The 16,730-nt window shown below is 35.0% G+C and overlaps 1 protein-coding gene across 3 annotated transcripts in view; it reads left to right on the top strand.

Annotated features, from left to right (window-relative positions):
- Positions 1-4,222: 4,222 nt before the first annotated feature.
- The window catches only part of cbc (protein CLP1 homolog), a 58,956-nt gene continuing 46,448 nt past the window's right edge, over positions 4,223-16,730 (top strand). The window contains exon 1 of one of the 3 annotated variants that reach the window (XM_089104803.1): positions 4,223-4,286. The gene's annotated coding sequence lies outside the window, so the exon portion shown is untranslated. Of the gene's footprint in view, positions 4,287-4,333; positions 4,427-16,730 lie in introns of those variants that run through there. The other 2 variants (XM_089104804.1, XM_089104805.1) reach the window with 2 other exon arrangements.

Below are 16,730 nucleotides of genomic sequence, written 5' to 3'. Positions count from 1 at the left end.
GTGTGTGTGTGTGTGTGTGTGTGTGTGTGTGTGTGTGTGTGTGTGTGTGTGTGTGTGTGTGTGTGTGTGTGTGTGTGTGTGTGTGTGTGTGTGTGTGTGTGTGTGTGTGTGTGTGTGTGTGTGTGTGTGTGTGTGTGTGTGTGTGTGTGTGTGTGTGTGTGTGTGTGTGTGTGTGTGTGTGTGTGTGTGTGTGTGTGTGTGTGTGTGTGTGTGTGTGTGTGTGTGTGTGTGTGTGTGTGTGTGTGTGTGTGTGTGTGTGTGTGTGTGTGTGTGTGTGTGTGTGTGTGTGTGTGTGTGTGTGTGTGTGTGTGTGTGTGTGTGTGTGTGTATGTGTTGTCTCTGTGTGCGTGTTGTCTCCGACCAATGAAAAATCTCAAAATTCCTCTGGTCGAAAATAAATAAATAAAGTTGAATAATTTCGAAGTTTGAAAAAAATAGTTTGTTTTTATGAAAAAAAAAATAAAGGTGAATAATTTCGAAGTTTAAAAAAAAATAGTTTGGTTTTATTAAAAAAAAAAGTTGAATAATTTCAAAGTTAAAGAAAAAATAGTTAGTTTTTATTAAAAAAAAATTGAATTAGAACCATCAGTCCTCATTATTATGAGTATCCAAAACTGGACTTAAGTTTCACATTTGAACCAGAGAATGGACCTAAGTTTAACATTTGAACGAGTGAATTGTATTTTCCATAATTTTATTACAGAAAACTGGAGTTTATTGTTTAAAACTCAAATTAGATCAGATTTTACAGTAATAGTCTAATTATCAATCCGAAACTGGACTTATGTTACACATTTGAACCAGAGAATTGTATTATCGATGATTTTCTTAAAGATAATAGAACTTGAAGTCAAAAACCCTTATTGACTCAGATTTTAAAGAAATTATTTATTTTTTCGATCCGTAAATGGACCTAAGTTTCACATTTGAACGAGAGAATTGTATTTTCCTTAATTTTCTTACAGGAAACTAGAATTTATGGTCAAAAACCCTTATTAGCTCGGATTCTACAGAAATAGTTTATTTTTCGATCCAAAAAGGGACTTAAGTTTCACATTTGAATTAGAGAATTGTATTTTTCCATAATTTTCTTACAAAACACTAGAGTTTACGGTCAAAAACCCTTATTAGCTCAGATTTTACAGAAATAGTTTATTTTTTCGATCCAAAAATGGACTTAAGTTTCAAATTTGAACCAGAGAATGGACCTAAGTTTCACATTTGAACGAGAGAATTGTATTTTCCATAATTTTCTTACAGGAAACTAGAGTTTATGGTCAAAAACCCTTATTAGCTCAGATTCTACAGAAATAGTTTATTTTTCGATCCAAAAAGGGACTTAAGTTTCACATTTGAACCAGAGAATTTTATTTTCCATAATTTTTTTACAAAAAACTAGAGTTTACGGTCAAAAACCCTTGTTAGCTCAGATTTTAAAGAAATAATTTATTTTTTCGATCCAAAAATGGATTGAAGTTTCACATTTGAACTAGAGAACTATATTTTGCATAATTTTCTTACACAAAAATAAAGTTTACGGTCAAAATCCCTTATTAGGTCAGATTTCAAAGAAATAATTTATTTTTTCGATCCAAAAATGGACTTAAGATTCACATTTGAATCAAAGAATCGTATTTTCCATAGTTTTCTTACAAAAAACTAGAGTTTACAGTCAAAAACCCTTATTAGCTCAGATTTTACAGAAATAGTTTAGGATTTTAAATGGATTTTAAAAAGGATCAAAAGGATTTTACAACTTTTCAAAGAATCAAGAAACAATTCAAATGTTTCAGAATCTATGCATTTGCAGTTTACATGTAACTAAAATCTTACAATATCAATTATTAAAACATATATTTTTTTAGCATCAAAAGGATTTTACACCATTTCACTGAATCAAGAAGCTATTCAAATATTTCAGAATCTATGCTTTTGCAGTATGTATGTAACAAAAATTTTCCATTATTAATTAATTCAGATTTTTTTAGCATCAAAAGGATTTTACAACATTTCACAGAATCATGAAACTATTCAAATGTTTCACAATCTATTCTTTTGCACTTTGCATGTAGCTAAAATCTTCCATTATCAATTATTACAGGCATTTTCTTAGCATCAAAAGGATTTTAGTACATTTAACAGACTAAAAAACATTCAAAAGTTTCAGAAATATGCTTTTGCAGTATGTATGTAACTAAAAGATATTTTTTTAGCATCAAAATTATTTTACAACATTTCACAGAATCAAAAAACTATTTAAATGTTTCAGAATCCATGCTTTTGCAGTTTGTATGTAACTAAAAATCATCCGTTATCAATTAACACAGGTATTTCTTAGCATTAAAAGGATTTTAAAACATTTCAAAAAATAAAAAAAATGATTCAAATGTTTCAGAATCCATGCTTTTGCGGTTTATAATTAACTAAAATCTTTCGTTATCAATTAATACGGGTATTTTTTAGCATCAAAATTTTATTAATTTAGTTCAAAAAAATATGTTCAAAAAAATTAATAAGTTCAAAAAAAGTTCAAAAAATTTAACTTAAAAAAAGTAAAAAAAATTAGGGGGAGGGGTATTAGAGGTTAGAGGAGGGGGCCCTTAGAGGTTGAGATCCTTGATGGTTAGGGCCTTTGCTGGTTGGGTACCTTGATGGTTCAAATCCATAGCCACCTCACTACTTGATTTCTGAGGATTTCTAAGAATTTTTTGGGATTTCTGTATTAATATTTCTTGGTGCTTATGACTTTTATAGTTTCAACTTTATGCTTACTCCAATGCTAAACAATATTTTATATGTCCCACACTCTTAATTTGGTACTTGTGGATTACACAGACCACTGCCAAGAAGTGAAGTTAAGTCAAGTCGCAAGGTCGCCTTGTCGCAGCTAACCGTTTCCACAGACTGGTACCCATGAGGTATTCTAATCATATTCTATTATTTATGTCACGTTGCGTGAGACTTACTATTCCCTCAGACTTACCTTAACTGGTATGCAGTTTTAACCCTTTACCACTTTTATTCAATCCAATTAAAAAATATTCTTATTATCCTTATCTATTTTTATCCGAATATTTATGTGCCTAGTCAAGTCCATTTATTGTTATGCGATACTGGGTGTACATCATAATTTGGGTCAATTGAGTCATTGGCACATTAAATACAGGTTTAAAATACATGTTTAAAAATCTAGCTCTGTATTTTAAATCATTATATGAATGGTATAAGGTGTTTGGTAGGTAGGCGTTGTTGTATCTGTCAGATGTCCCCGTCAAATGTACTCGTCAAATTTAACCTTCAAATCAGCACCCCCTTTCTACTCATACCATGACTTTAAAAAGCAAGCAATTCCAACAAGTTTGAACATGTAAAGATTCGAACTTAAGTTTTACCCAATGTTAATTAAAAAAACTTTTTCCACAAAATAAGTTTTTCAAATAAAAATAATGAACTCCATTAAACCAAAAATGAGCAAAAATAAAATCAAATAATCTACCAAGCGTGACACTACCACAAATCAGCACCGATAAATAAATGAAACCCAAATCAACAGAAATTACACTAAATAGCTGAGTCAAATTCAAAACGAGCAGAAATTAGCATGAGTAGGGCTCAAACCCCATATGCCTTCCCAAGGCCAGAACATAATTTGCACTTTACTGAAAAAATGTAAATGTTTTTACTTTTGTAACTTTAATAAATCAAATAATATTAACATTTTGATTACTAAATATCAGTATATGTATATTAAACTGACAATGCACATTCATTTGTGTTTTTTCAGTAAAGTGCAAATCATGGTCTGGCCATGGGAAGGCATATGGGGTTTGAGCCCTACTCGTGTTAATTTCTGCTCGTTTTCTGTTTGACTCTATTATTTATTGTATTTTCTGTACAGTTGCACGGTGGCCCAGTTAAACAGTGGTTCAGTTGCACGGGGTTTCAGTTGCACGGTGGTTCAGCTACACCGGGGTTGAGTTTCACGGGGGTTGACTTGCACGAGGGCTCAGTTAATTGGGGTTCAGTTGCACAGGGGTTCGGTCGCAAGGTGATTCAGTTGCACGCTCGTTCAGCTGCATGATGGTTCAGTTGCATGGTGGTTCAGACACATTGGTTTAGTCGCTTGGGGTTCAGTTACACGGTGGTTCAGTTGCAATGGAGCCATATTAAACCCAAGTGATACTTTTCGGTTTTGAAAGTTTTCCGTCCTGTTGGCAAAAAATATGAATCGAAGAAGCATGCTAATTTTTGTAAAATAGCATTGAAAGGTTTGCGAGGAAAAAGAAGTATATTTGTTGTTCTCAGTCTTACTGTTACTCAGATCTCTAATAAAAATTTGTTTAAAAGGCCTATTTATTTTTAAGCCTATGCTAATATGGAACAAATGAAGACCCAGGCTAGCCAAGCAACATGACCAATAACCAGAGTAAGAAACACCAAAAATGAGCAAGTTCAGATTTTTCTGTTCTAGTTACTAATGTTAGTCAACTTCCTAATAAATTAAATGAGTTGAATTCCATGGTTTATACTGAGAATTATCATATGGTCTTGTTGACTGAAGGTTGTCCCAAGTCCAGTACTAGCCTAATAGGGTAAAGGTACCAATGATTTGAAATTTTTTGTAAAAAACCACTTTTTCTACTTCAGAAGACTAAATTCCAAGACTTTTGGTTTGAAAAGGGTTTACATATGTAGGAAAAACATCTACAAATCTAACTGTTTGATTAGAAGTTTGAAGTTTTATCAGAAAAGGGTTAAAACTCCAATTTTCTTAAATTTTGGCATTTTTACCTACAAATTCAACAGAACAAAAAAGTTACCTGTATTTGATGTAAGTCAGAACCCAATTCAGCACATGTTGAAATAATAGGGAATTACTTGTGGACAGATCCTGGTGCAGACATGCCTATTCTTTTAACTTTATTTCTTTGTTTTTCTTCAGCCTTTTTTTTATGTGTAACTGTATACAACACTATTCAGATAGTGGAAGAAAAAAACTGAAAAATTGCCTCAAGTATAGAGATGAAATTGGATAATCATATGGAGTGTAATTGTGTGGCCTAGGTTTCTATAATATAATGTGTGATATAATAGTGTGATATAGGGTAAAGGTACCAATGATTTGACAGTTTATGTAAAAAAAAACACTTTTTCTACTCTAGAAGACTTAATTTAACAACTTTTGGTTTGAAAAGAATTTCAGTATGGAAAAAAAAATATCTACAAATCTAACTGTTTGATTAGAAGTTTGAAGTTTTATCAGAAATGGGTACAAAACTCCAATTTTCTTAAATTGGGGTGTTTTCACCTACAAATTTGACAGAACAAAAACATTACCTGTTTTTGATGCAAGTCAGAACCCAATTAAACATGTGTTGAAATACTTGGGATATACTTGTGGGTGCATCATGGTGGATTTGACATGCCTATTCTTTTTACTTTATTTCTTTGTTTCTCTTCAACTTTAATATATAAAATACTATTCAGATAGTAAAAGCAAAAAACTGAAAAAAATACCTCAAGTGTAGGGATGAAATTGTATAATCATATGGAGTGTGATCGTGTGACCTAGGTCTCTATAAAAAAAAAGTGAAATATAATAATGTAATATAGGTCCTTTTACAGCCATCTGGAATTAACCACTTTCTCTCAGCTTTGATGGTCCAGCAAAGATTTCTTTGTTGTTCACAGTTAAAGTCTTGTCAATATTTAGCCATTTCAAAGTTTTCCATTTCAAAGTTTAATCCATTTAAAAAATTTTAGTTTTGATTATCCTTTGTCTAGAAAGTCCAGAATTCTTGAAATATGCATATCCAACTTGATATTATTAGAAGTTTTTGACACCAAGGAGTTTAACATGTTTCATTAGAATTTTGGGTGGGATAGGAATTATGCACTAATTAGGGAGGGCTTCAGAGAGAATATTTTGTATTTTACAGCTTGGAATCTGTTTGAAAGAAAACATGTATATTATTTACTAAGAGATTGTGTTCTTCAAATTTATTCAGTGATAAATGATTAAGGGTGTTGTGATCAACCATGTCAAATGCTTAAAAATATGAACATAGCATTAGGCCAAACAGCAGTTCCTCAGATGATAGAAAAATCTAGCATCAAATCTGTAAAACTACAATTAACAAAAACAAGCTTTATTGATTTTTCATGTGAAATATTATTGCAAATAATAATCATCAAAATCTCTTGTTGTTGGGAAAGTACCCATAAATATGACAATTATGTTTTGTCAGAGGACTCTTGAGTTTTGACACCAATTGTTTCTCATCTGTTTTACATTTTCAAAGAAGATTTGACAGGGTACTTATATTTTGACAGGGCCTGTTACTGTCTGTCAAAAATTTCAACAAGGTCACTACAAGATATTCTCAATAGAAATGAATCTTATGATAGAAGCCAATATCTACATTTGAATTTTGCTGAAGGAACATTTTTAGTCAGTCTGGTAGGCCTACTCCACTGCATCAGACAAGAATTTTTGACACTTGGAACATATTTTGTCAATATAATATTAGCTGCCATTTTAACTTAATTTTATCAAGAAAAATATAATGTGGCTACATTTTAGAGAAGATCAGATGTATCTTGATGCATTGGTGCTAATCCTAACTTTTTTTTTGCCAAAAATAACTAAATAAAGACAGTTTGAACATTACATAGCTAAAAAATAGTTGGGAGCTCATTTTGTGTTGAAAACAGGAAACTGATTGAATTGAATATTCTTTTCTTATCTGGGTGTATAAAATATAGTGTCCACGTTTCACGTTGTCAAAATATAACAAAGGCTTCAACAGAGGGTGTTCCAAGTCATAAATAAGCAGAGTTATCCTGTTTCAGAGGAAAATTTCGACAGTTGTTTCAAAATTGCACTGTCAAATCACCACCCTTCCATAAAAATGGTATAAGCCCCTGTGGCATAACTTACAACCCTTACCCCCAGACTCTGGGGGACTCTGTCCACCCCAAAGGCCTTATTGTATGATCTTTCCACTGTTTTTGAACAAATGGCTATCTCAAAATATTTATCAAATGCATTTGTGGAAAATAAAATATAAGGGGGGAGGGTGGCTGCCCCAATCGCTTTGACTCTTAGAAGGGAACCAGAACATCTGATTTCCAATCGAATGAGCCCCCTTTGGAGTTTATAAAACCACCCTTTCCATAAAAACCAAATTTACCCTCAGTACATAACTTATAACCCTTATGCTGAGGGCTCTGGGGGGGGGGTGTCATTCTCAAAGACATTATTCAAAGACCTTTCAACTACTGCTGAACAAAATGGCTATCTCAAAATTTTGATTAGTTGTGTTTTGGGAATTCATGGGCAGTGGGGGGGGTGTTGCCCTCTAATCACTTTTGACTATTAAAAAAGCCCTTTCAATTTCCAATCAAATGAGCATTTTTTGAAGTTTCTATGACAACAAATGGCCATCTTAAAAATTTGTATCAGATGCTTTTTGTGAAAAAACAAGGTAAGAGGGGGGGCATCTGCCCTCCAATCACTTTCAATCTTAAAAGGGGTACTAGAACTTTCGGTTAGTAATCTTTGAGACCCTCCAAAGTTTATACAACCACTCTTTCTATAAAAAAAAACCTTATATGCCCCCAGGGTATAAATTACAACCCTTGTCCTGATTGCAGCAAGGGTGTTATCATCCTCAAAGACATAATCTCCAGACCTGTTAACTACGCTGAACAAAATGGGTATCTAAAAATTTGATTGGATGTGTTTGGGGAAATGGTGGGTGTCGGAGGGTTGTTAGTTGCCTTCCACTTACTTTTGACATTAAAAAGGGCACTAGCCCTTCCAATTTCCAATCAAATGAGCCCCTTTTGAGTTTCTATGACAACTTCTTCCATACAAAGTGCCCTGATCTAACCCCCTCCCCCCCCAAAAAAAAATAACAATAATACATTGTGTATTATTTACACAGTGTAACAAACAATGTCCACAATGTGGACTATTGGTTACAAAACGGCTATATCATAATTTCAATTTAATGCGTGTTGGGAAAAGAGTATGTCAGGAAGGGGGGGGCAGTTGCTCTCCATAATGCCTAATTCTTAAAAGGGAACTAGAACTATACATTTCCAATCAAATGAACCTCTTCTAAAGTTCAAACAACCACCCCTTTCATATATCCGGGGTGGCTGCCTCAATCACTTTGACTCTTGATAGGGAACTAAAACATCTGATTTCCAATCAAATGAGGCCCTCTGGAGTTTAAACAACAACCCTTTCTATAAAAACCTTATATGCCCTTGGGGTATAATTTACAACCCTCATGCTGAGGGCTCTGGGAGGGGGGTGTCATCCTCAAAGACATAATTTTCAGACCTCTTAACTATGCTGAACAAATTGGCTATCTCAAAATTTTTGATTTGTTGTGTTTTGGGAATTGATGGTCATGGGGAGAGGTCTTTTTGCCCTCCAATTACTTTTGACTATTAAAAAAGACACTTTCAATTTCCAATTGAATGAGCCTTTTTGAAGTTTCTACAACAACAAAAGGCCATCTAAAAAAATGTATCAGATGCTTTTTAGGAAAATATGAGGTGAGGGGGGGTATCTGACCTCCGATCACTTTGAATCTTAAAAAGGGTACTAGAACTTCTGATTACCAATCCAGTGAGACCCTCCGAAGTTTATACGACCACCCTTTCTATAAAAACCTTACATGCCCCCAGGGCATAACTTACACCCCTTGTCCCAAGAGTGATGGGTGTGTTGTAATCCTCAAAGACATAATCTCCAGACCTTTTAACTATGCTTAAGAAAATGGCTATTGTCAAAGTTTTGATTGGATGTGTTTGGGGAAATGGTGAGCTTGGGAGGGGTGTTAGTTGCACTCCAGTGACTTTTGACTATTAAAAAGGGCACTAGCCCTTTCAAATTCCAATCGACTCAACTGTTTTTGAAGTTTCTACAACTGCTTCCATACAAAAGTGCCCTGGTCTAAACCAAAATAAAAAAAGTAAAATAAAAATATTAATACATTGTGCATTATTTACACATGTCCATCCACAATGTCGACTATTGGTTATAAAATGGGTGTCTCACAATTTCAATTGAATGCGTTTTGGGAAAATAGTATGTCAGAGAGGGGGGGGGCTAGTTGCTCTCTATAATATTTAACTCTTAAAAGGAAACTAGCACTATACATTTTCAATCAAATGAGCCTCTTCTGAAGTTCAAACGAGCCTCATATGCCCCCAAGGCATAACTTACAACCCTTACCCCCGAAGTCTGGAGGACTTTGTGAACCCCAAAGGCCTTAGAATATGATATTTGGACTATTTTGAATAAATCGGTGTCTCAAATTTTCTATCAGATGCATTTGTGGAAAATACAATGTGGAGGGGGAAGTGTGGCTGCCCTCCAATCAATTTGACTCATAAAAAGGGTAATAGAACATCTCATTTCTAATCAAATGAGCCATTTCCAGAGTTTTTATAACCACCCTTTTCATAAGAGCCTTATATGCCCTTGGGGCATAACTCACAACTCTTGTGCTGAGGTTTGGGGGGGTTGTCATCCTCAAAGACATTGTTTCCAGACCTTTCTAACTACGCTGAAGAAAATGACTATCTAAAATTTTTGATTAGATGTGTTTTGGAAATTGATGGGCGTGGGGAGGGGGCTTATTGCCCCCAATCACTTTTGACTAATAAAAAGGGCACTAGCCCTTTCAATTTCTAATCAAATGAGCCTTTTTCGAAGTTTCTACACCAACAAATGACCATCTAAAAATTTCTATCAGATACATTTTCGGAAAGTACTTGGTGTGGGGGGGGGTATGATCACCCTTTCTATATAAGCCTTATTCCTAGGACATAACTTACAACCCTTGCCCTCAGGACTGTGGGGGGTTGTTATCCTCAAAGACATAATTTCTGGACCTTTTAATTAGTAACTGCATCTTTCCTTTCTAATAGAACGCAAATCGTTAAATACCTGAATGTATATTCTGTTCCCCTCCCAGTAGTTAATCCCTTAAAGTCAACGGTTTGAACTATTAATTTCCTTAAGTCATTCCTCTTCTTTCACCTGTCCAATCCCGCCTGAAATGTCTGTCACCACTGTGAAATTACTGAATGTTACCATCTCAAGCGACTTAAAAAGGGATTGGCATATTAATGATATTTTAAAACATGCAAAAACTGCTTTTTCCCTCCTTAAACTCCTTAAAAAATTTAAATGTCCTAAATCGTATTGTTTAGGATTTTCGTCTCAATTGTACGCCCAACCCTCAAGTACGCCTGTCCTGTTTGGCATCCTGGCATCTCTATTGAATTGTGGGACAGAATAGAGGCATTCCAAAAAAGGTCCCTAAGAATTATCTTTATTCAGGCTAAAGTGTCTTATATTTCCCTTCTTTGGAGAGCCAATCTAGTTACCCTTAAGGAAAGGAGAGCAAAAATTTCCTTCATAACCCTCAGACAACAGCCATTTTCCCTAGTCAATATTCATCCCTTCAACCCCACCTCCCGCAGTCTGCTTAAAAAAAAATCCCCCTCCTTGCCCCAATAAAAGTTTCCACAGAAAGATATAGGAAAACTGTCATCCCTTGCATAGTTGGCATATTCAATCAGTGAACTTTCTCATCCCCCTTTTTACATTATAATTTTAATGTTTCATTTTGCAAATTTCTAGCCAAGTGGGCAAAAAGTTCTAAAGCTGCCAGTAGCAGAATTCAAAAAGCTGCCGACACTTTGGTAGCACAACTTGTGTTTTGACAGCTATGCTCTGAGAAAAAAGCATTTTTATATGTAAAATTTGTAGAAAACTAACAAATGTAACTTAGTGTAGCTTGCAGTTAGAAATATCAATAGTTTTCTGAATCACAGTTAACACTGTAATTCAATGCAGTGGCAAACAATATACTAGTCATAAATATCATGCTCCATAATTTATATGTACCATTTTATCAAAAGTACTGTATCATATTTACTCTAATAATGCTAGTGGAGTATAATAATCAATGTCTGAAGCATACTGTATATAGCTTACTGCTGTTACTTTAATAGATGGAGCTGTACACTCCAATGCTATTGGCGTTATAAAAATAATGCATACCCAATTGCATGCTTGATACTCATTGATCATTATACTACAACTATAAAAAGCATCATTTGATTTTCTGGGAGAATAATATTGACTAGCAGCCTGGCAGCCACATGCATTATGAAGCTGTGATTAGTTTTGCCCTAATCTAATCTCCAAAATAAACAGAGAATTGCTGCTACATTGTAGTGTGGCTGTTTTAAGCTACTAATCTTCCACGTTCCAGCTTTCCCATTACCTGTTTTAACTGTATGTACACCTTGATAGCTACCAGCCCTTTTAAGGTTCTTTCAACTGACAAATAAACAGTTTTGAGAGAATTTGGCTCTTTGTGCGAGATCTGGACAAATATTCACTTTCAGTTGAAGAGAAGTGGAGAAGTAAAAACTTGTCCACAAGGACGAAGGATAACTACGATCTAAAAGTAGATTTCCATATAGAAACATTTAAACTCAAGGAGCTTTTAGTTTGAACAAGTTTTAAAAAGCAGCAGCATGAGAAGAGATACATCTATTCTTGCAGAAGAGAAGAGATACATATATTTCATGAGAAGAGATATTTCAGAAGAGATGCATCATCTGCCAAATAAAAGAATATCAAAAACAAAAACCGCTCTTTTTTTTGCTTTGTAGTGGCTCTTTTTTAGAGTTTTGGTCCCTTTTGGGTCGAGTTACTTACAGTTCATTCCCACGAACTGTTTGATCAATCTTCAAGCACAGATGTCAGGTAGCAGAGTAAGATATAAAGACCAACCGTTTACAAAAATAAAAAAAAGTCTGAAAAATAATAAAAAACTTTACAAGAAAAAAAATCAGGAAACAATAACCAAATTTTATTTTCAGCTATGATATACAATTTTTATGAATCATGTTTTGGGGTTGCTTTGAAGATAAAAGGTTATATGCAAAACAAAATTCTCAAGGAAAAAGGAAAGTATTTAATTTTTACATAACAAATTTTAAAATAATGAAAACTCCTGTCAAAAAGATCAGTTCCTTAATTCAGAAACGTATGTATTATACCGAAAATACTCAAGAAGTGAAGGTAGGTTAATCCTAATGAAAAATACCAAAACATGATGAAAATGTAATACTTTAAAAATGAATTTTGGCTATATATTTGCATGGGGGTTGGGGGGGGGGGGTTGAACTGATCTAAACTAACCTAACCCTCCTCCTCCCCTCCCCCTAATATGCAAATATATAGCCTAGTTTATATAATTCTAATGTAATATATCACCCGTCACTTGTTTTTTACTGAGCGTAAGCTAATTGTTTCTTAATACAGAAAGATAAAAACCGGTTCGTTCTCAAGTTTTACATAACATGAACTTGAGTGTTGGCGGTATGATACATTAGTACCCTTATATCTATCAAGCATTTAATTATTATTTATTTAAGATTAATGTATTATGCCCAAAACCTAGAGTAAAAGAAAATAAGACTCAAACTAAATTTCAAAAAATAAGAGAAAAATGTATCATCTTAAAGGGTTTATTTAATTTATGAGTAAAACAATGGTTATATTTTGAAAGAGCATGAAAAAAGGTCTTGAATGGTATGTTTATCTAGTTTATATTTCGATAATGAAAGTATCCCCAAATTTATCACGAAATTCCCTCCCCCTCTCTCTGCATAGGTACCATGCTTTCCCTTTTTTATCATTTTTTTTTATCTAACTTTCTTTTATTTTCAGACCTTTGAAAATTAAGCAGAATAACGAAAGAAAGTAGTGAAAAATTTATATCAAGTTAAGTGAAAGGGATTGTTACTAGGGCTGGATTGTCACTAGTGATAAATCACTAAGGATGTCAACCCTGAACGAAAGGGGATTTTTGGGGAACTGTTTTTTTTTTTCAGGAAGACATATTTTTGGGGAGATCCCTAAATATTTGGGGAAAGTGGAAGCACTGGTATATTCAGACAAAATCCGCCAACAAATTTTACTAGGCCATAAAAACTGCCAAGTTTTGCACCCTTTTGACAACCTGCATACAGAGGGCGCGTTCTGATTCAATTTATTTTACCCTCAAAACATATTTTTACCCTCAATATATTTTACCCTAAAAAAAAATCTTGAAAATTTCACTTTCATACCCCTAGGCATAGTTGTTCTGGGCGTGTTCTGATTCAATTTATTTTACCCTCAAAAATAATCTTGAAAATTTCACCTTCATACCCCTAGGCATAGTTGTAATAGAAATGACAGTAGAAGTATTGACATTACTAGTAAAAGTATTGAATAGTGGTAGTACTACTAGCAGCAGTAGTGTTAAATTATTGCCTTTTGGTTAGTAGAACATCCCTCTCATCAAGTCCTGGATGTTTCAAGTTACAACAATTAGCCATTGCAACGACATTGCTGATATGTCCTTTTCATAACCTGTATGTTCATATACTTGTTGAAATTTTCATCTCTATGCTCTTAGTCCTAAAAGTAGTTGCAATTGAAGTAGAGGTAGTTGTAAATGTAGCAGTAACAGTAGTATTAGCAGTAGTGTGTACATATTGCCTTTTGGTTAGACAATTTTTTTCTTTAAGCATTCTCAAACAGTTTCAATTGAATACTCACGTCGATATTTGGGGAATTCTTTTTTGACAGTGTGCATGCACATAGTATCTTTTGATTAAGTTCAAATTTCCCCTTAATACTATAAATGAAGTAGTGTGATAGCAGTAGTGGTGGCAGTTGTAATAGTATTGGTACCATGCAAATATTGCCTTTTGATCATCTCCCTTATCATTTCCCGAATTTTCCAAATTAACATGCTCAGTTATTCATGTGTTGCACCCTTTTGACAATCTGTATACATAAAACGTGTTTTGATTTAGTTCATTACTTCCCTCGACATTCTCTGAAAGGCTCACCTGAATACCCTTCATCTTCTTGGAAATTAAAGTTCAAACATGCATACCTTTCTCAATAACATATACTATGTGTTAATAATGAACGAATTGCCTAACTTAGGGAGGTTGACATCCCCATAGACGTAATTACTGGACCTTTCAACAATGCCGAACAAAATAGATTTCTTAAAATTTCGATCGGATATGTTTTGGGGAATAATTGGCTTGGGGGGGAGGGACTGATTACCTTATATTCACTTTTGACTCTTAAAAAGGACACTAAAGCTTCCGTATACCAATCAAACGAGATCCATCTGATCCAAAGTTTTTACGACTACCCTTTCCATAAAAACATTATATGCCCCGGGCATAACTTACAGCCCTTGCCCATGGGCTTTGGGGGATTGTGTCCACACTAAAGACATTGTTATGATTTTTGGACTGTTGGTAACAAAATGGGTGTCTGTCAATTTCAATTGAATGCCTTTTGGGAAAAAGGGATGTCAGGGAGAGGAGGGGGCTAGTTGCTGTCCATCATGTTTTACTCTTAAAAGGGAACTAAAACTATACATTTCTAATCAAATGAGCCTCCGTAAAAACCTTATATGCCCCTGGGGCAAAATTATAACCCTTACCCCCAGACTGGGGGATTCTGTCCACCCCAAAGGCCTTATTACATGATCTTTGGACTCTTTTTGAACAAATTGCTGTCTCAAAATTTTTATCGGATACATTTGTGGAAAATACGACGTAGGGGGGGGGGCAGCTGCCCTTGGTATCTTTGACTCTTGAAAAGGGAATTTGAACCTCTGATTTCCAGTCCAATGAGCCCCCTCCGGAGTTTATACGACCACTCTTTCCATAAAACCTTATATGCCCTCGGGGCATAACTTACAACTCTTACACTGAGGGTAGTGGGGGTTGTCGCCCTCAAAGACATAATTTCCAGACCTTTAAACTACGCTGAACAAAATGGCAATCTCAAAATTTTTATTGTATGTGCTTTGGGAATTGTTGGGCGTGGGTGGAGGGACTTGTTGCCTTCCAATCACTTTTAACTATTAAAAAAGGCTCTTTCGATTTCCAAGTGAATGAACCTTTTTGAAGTTTCTACATCAACAAATGGTCATCTCAAAATTTCTATCAGACGCATTTCGGGAAAATACGAGGTGTGGAGGGGGGGGGGGTATCTGCCCGCCGATCACTTCGAATCTTAAAAAACGAACTAGAACTTCTGATTATCAATCCAATAAGCCTCTCCTAAGTTTAGACGACCACCCTTTTTATAAAAACCTTGTATACCCCCAGGTTATAACTTACAATCCTTGCCCTGAGGGCTGGGGGGCGGGTTGTCATCTTCAAAAACATAATTTCCAGAACTTTCAACTATGCTGAACAAAATGGCTATCTGAAAATTTTTATTGAATGTGTTTGGGGAAATGGTGGGCACGGGAGGAGGGTTAGTTGTCCTCCAATTATTTTTGACTATTAAAAGGGACAATGGCCCCTTCAATTTCCAATCGAATAACCTTTTTTAAAGTTTCTATGACAACAAATGACCAGCTCAAAATTTCTATCAAATACATTTTGAGAAAATATGAGGTATGTGTGTGTGTGTGTGGAGGGGGGGGGGTTGCTATCCACCCGCTGATCACTGTGAACCTTATAAAGAGTACTAAAACTTCTCATTACCAATCTAATGAGCCCCTCCTGAAGTTTATATGACCACCCTTTCTATAAAAACCGTATATGCCCCCAGGGCATAACTTACAATCTCTAGCCCTGAGGGGTGGGGGGGGGTTGTCATCCTCAAAGAAATAATTTCTGGACCTTTTAACTACGGTGAACAAAATGGCCGTCTCAAAATGTTGATTGAATGTGTTTTGGGAATTGATGGGCGTGGGAGGGGGGGTAGTTGCCCTTTAATCATTTTCGACTATTAAAAGGGGCATTAGCTTCTTCAATTTCCAATCGAATGAGCCTTTTTCGAAGTTTCTACGAAAACAACTGGCCATCTCAAAATTTCTATCAGATGCATTTCGGAAAAGTACAAGGTGTGGTATCCGAGGGGGGGGGGTATCCACCCTTCGATCACTATGCCCCCAGGGTATAACTTACAGCCCTTGCCCTGGGGCCTTTGGGGTATGTGTCGTTCTTAAAGACATAATTTCTGGACCTTTCAACCACGTCGAACAAAATAGCTATCTCAAAATTTTGATTGGTTGTGTTTGGGGAATTTGTGGGCTTGGGAGGGGGGTTTGTTGCCCTTCAATCACTTTTAACTATTAAAAAGGGCACTAGCCTTTTCAATTTCCAATTAAATGAGCCCTTTTTGAAGTTTCTACGACAACTCCTTTGATACGAAGTGCCCTTGTATAAAACAAGCCAAAAAAAAAACCAAAAATATATAAAAAATAAATAATACATTGTGCCCACATCGTGCGCTACCTATGATTGGTCCAAACTGTCTCCTGAGAACAGTAGGAAGAAAATATAAATATAAGGTATGCTTGCTTGTGTATTTGACCCCCACCCCTTTTGAACTTTTTCTTTTAACATCCCCTTTGGATCATACCATATCTAAACATGGGTGCTGTGATTATTGAAATCTCGTGATATCGGGTAATGCTAGTGATACTCATAATGCTACATAATTTAACAAACCAGCAAATGGAACTAGAAGAAACCCAGGACATTGCAGATTAGACTAGCATTAGACTATAAAAATTTGTCAATATATTGCATATTTTCTTTTTATGCAGTTAAAAGAATCTAATTATAAGAAAACTCACTGCATACTATCA

Source organism: Artemia sp. Qi Xiang Cuo, chromosome 19 (genome assembly GCF_049724085.1).
Source record: "Artemia sp. Qi Xiang Cuo chromosome 19, ASM4972408v1, whole genome shotgun sequence".
Taxonomy (NCBI): domain Eukaryota; kingdom Metazoa; phylum Arthropoda; class Branchiopoda; order Anostraca; family Artemiidae; genus Artemia; species Artemia sp. Qi Xiang Cuo.
This window is presented reverse-complemented; position numbering and strand designations above follow the sequence as displayed.